Here is a 3946-nt window from a genome sequence, read left to right as displayed (position 1 = left end):
AGCTGCCGCATCACACTATTGACTCATGTTCAACTTGTGGTCTACTTGGACTCCCAGATCCCTTTCACATGTAGTTTCATTCAGCCAGGTGTCCCCCTTCCTATATCTGTGCATTTCATTGTTCTGCCCTAAGTGCAGTACCTTACAATTCTCCGTGTTGAATTTCATTTTCTTAGCTTTGGCCCAGCTTTCTAGTCTATTCAGATCATTTTGAATGTTGATCCTGTCCTCTGGAGTATTAGCTATTCCTCCTAATTTGGTGTCATCTGCAAATTTGATAAGTATGCTACCAATTCTGTCATCCAGGTCATTGATAAAGATGTTGAATAGCACTGAGCCCAGGACAGAGCCCCACTGGACACCCCATTGGTCACTTCTCTCCAGGATGAAAAGGAGCCATTGTTGAGCACCCTTTGGGTTCGGCTGGTCAACCAATTACAGATCCATTTAACAGTTCCTGTTAAATGGGGAAGTGTGACTCCATCCAGAACTGGCTGACCTAACTCCATTCCCGGATTGGGAGTCCCTATTGCTAGTACCTCCATCTTACCTGGATTCAGCTTGAGTCAGTTTTCCCTCATCCAGTCCATTACCGCCCCAAGACAGGCATTCAGAGGAGAGATGCCATCCTTAGTCACTGCTTCAGTCTGAGACATAGAGAAATATATTTGGGTGTCATCACCGTACTGATGACACCCCGCCTCATGTCTCCGGATGATCTTACCCAGCGGCTTCATGTAAATGTTAAACAGCATTGGGGACAGAATCGCGCCTTGAGGGACGCCTGACCTGAGCTCCCACTTGGCCGAGTAGCTGTCCCCAAGCGACACCATCTGGAATCTGCCTGAGAGGTAGGACTGGAACCACTACAAAGCAGTGCCTCCTGTTCTCAGTTCTCATAGGCGTTCCATAAGGATACCATGATCAATGGTATCAAAGGCTGCTGACATGTCCAAAAGCACCAGCAGGGTCACACTTCCCCTATCAATGCCCAGACAGAGATCACTGAATAAGGCGACCAAGGCCATCTCAACTCCATAGCCTGTCCTAAAACAGGTTTGAAATGCAGTTGACAAAAGCATTAAAGCTGCAGGACAACGGGAGGGAGTTGCTTTGCCATCTGGGGGGAACAGGGAAGACTTTGCAAGGAAGACCACCTCACAGCAGCACCGGCCTTTTTCCTGGGTGCATTGGGTGGCACTGTCTGACACAATCATGCCCAAGTCCTGCCTAGTTCTGCCCTCCATGTGACTGGACTTGGCCTTCCCTTGTGGACAGGGTGACCAGATGCCATAGCCAACAGGGAGCACAAGGCACCACGAAATGTAGGAAGTTACACAATAAAAGCAAAATATACTCCTATTAATATAAATTTCATGCTTCTTAGCCATATCCTGTGGCATTTTAAAATCTCTCCTAAACAGAAGGGCTGGAAATAAGGACATGTCCTGGAACAGGAGGATGTCCGGTCACCCTGCTTGTGGAGGGAAGAGGTGTGGGGGCTGTTCTAGTCATGAATGAGAGATGGCCTAGTTATTGTCTAGCTGAAAATAACTACACTGGGTATTTGTCATAATATATTGAATGAATGAATGAATGAAAATGACAGCGAACAGGTTCCCTGGCATTTCTTCTGCTGCCCCCTGCTGGCTGCAGCCCTTCCTGCAAGGCATCCTTTCTGGCCGCTGGAGGACAATGCCAACCTGACCTTCATGCTCTCCAGAAGGACGTTTTTGTCTGATGGGGAATATCCTGAGCAGAAGGAGCCAAGTGTAGTCGTGGCAGGCACCTGGGGCTACAGAAAAGCTGGTTTTCGTAAGTTTAAGGCAATCGTGTGAGATCCTGTGGTCAGAAATCATAGAACCATAGCGTTGGATGAGACCCCAATTGGGCCATCCATTCTGCCATGCAGAAATTCTCACCCAAAGCATCCCTGACAGACAGCCACCCAGCCTCTGTTTACTCACAGCAAAGGAAATCAGGGGAGGGCGTTCATGGCGCATGGGAGTTTATTGATACTCAAAGCCAGTGCCACAAACAATTCCATGGAGGAAGAAAACTAGAATCATAGAATGGCTGAGCTGGGAATTGAACCCTAGTCCCTGGAGTCATAGTCCAGCACTCAAACCACTATGTCAGGCTACAGGGATATTCTTCTATCTTGTGACTGCTGGGAGGAGTCTGAACCCTAAATTCAACACAAGGCTGGCAGAGGGATTCTAGTTCATTCCTTCCAGGAGGAAAGGGCTGGTTTTCTTTTCCATGTGCTTTTGGTGAGATCTAGCCTTATACCTAACGGCGCACGCATTTTAATTTTTCTATATAGTCAGGGAGGTTTTGGAGAATAGAGGAGAGGCTGACCTGAGAACCGTCTCTTCCAACTCTATGATTCTATTATCATAACTCAACCAATGGAATCCAGGGATTTGTAGGGGTTACTTTCACACAGACACCCAACAAAATGCCTTCAACCACATATTTTGTTGGAGAATCATACAGTTGGAAGAGACCACAAAGGCCATCTAGTCCAGGGGTAGGCAACCTTTTTGAGCCTGGGGCCGGGTTGCTGTCCCTCAGACAACTGGGGGTCCGAAGCCAAAAAATAAATAATTAAATAATTTTTTTTAAAAAATTAATTAAATAAATAAACAAATGTAGGACAAAATTTTCAAACGGACGACACTTTTTTACAAAAATGGAGGACACGCAAAAAAATTTGCTGATTTTTTAAAAATGTTAAGATAAATGCATATTTCTGAGCCTTCTATAGACAATTGCCCCATCGTGCCCCTCGTGTGAGACGCCAAAGGCCCTGACGACAATTGGCAGCAGGACCGGGCTGGGGCCAGTCCCAAGGCCTCGCCGGGCCGCATCCAGCCCGTGGGCCGCAGATTGCCCACCCCTGATCTAGTCCAAACCCCCTTCTGCCATGCAGGAACTCTCCATCAAAGCATCACCTGGGACAGATGGTCATCCAGCCTCTGTTTAAAGACCTTCAAAGAAGGAGACTCCAAAGCATCATATTCCACTGTTGAAGAGCCCTTACTGCAAGGAAGTTCCTCCTAATGTTAAGCTGGAATGTCTTTTCACTCAGAGAGTGGTGGTCCCCTTCTTTGGAGGCTGGATAGCCATCTGTCAGCTATGCTTTGACTGAGAGTTCCTGCATGGCAGAAGGGGTTGGACTGAATGGCCCTTGTGGTCTCTTCCAACTCTATGGTCGTATGAACCTCTTGACAGTAAGGGCTGTTCGACAGTGGAAGACACTACTTCAGCGGAGAGCAGTCGAGTCTCCTTCTTTGGAGGTCTTTAAACAGAGGTTGGATGTCCATCTGTCAATGGGGATGCTTTGATTGTGAGTTCCTGCATGGCAGGGTGGGCTGGGACTGGATGGCCCTTTAGCAACAAGCTCTGTACTTGAGCCATTATAGGGTTAATGACCATTACAAGGTTAATGGAGAGCTACTGAGAGAACAAAAATGACCTCCAGCTGTATATGCATAGCTCTGATCCCCTTTAGGCTCACTACCAGGCCAGCCTTACTAAGGCTCTAAAGCTGGTATACATCTGGAGGTCCTCTGTGTTCTCAGTAGCTCTCCATTAACCCTGTAATGGTCATTAACCCTGTAATGGCTCAAGTGTAGAGCTTGTTACTATTCCAACACCAACTCTATGATTATTCTATGCCCTTCCTGAGAGTAAGGGCTGCTAGACAGTGGAACACACTCCTTTAATGGAGAGCAATGGAGTCTTCTTCCTTGGAGGTCATTAAGCAAAGGCTAGTTGGCCATCTGTTTCAGGGGGTCCTGTGATGGAGAGTTCCTACATGGCAGAGGGGCATCCGTCTCTCTCAGGAGGTGCTTTGACGGAGAGTTGCTGCATGGCAGACGGGCATCCGTCTGTCTCAGGAGGTGCTTTGACGGAGAGTTGCTGCATGGCAGATGGGCAT

The sequence above is a fragment of the Sceloporus undulatus genome, unplaced genomic scaffold (assembly GCF_019175285.1).
Source record: "Sceloporus undulatus isolate JIND9_A2432 ecotype Alabama unplaced genomic scaffold, SceUnd_v1.1 scaffold_82, whole genome shotgun sequence".
NCBI classification, from domain to species: Eukaryota; Metazoa; Chordata; class Lepidosauria; order Squamata; family Phrynosomatidae; genus Sceloporus; species Sceloporus undulatus.
This window is presented reverse-complemented; position numbering follows the sequence as displayed.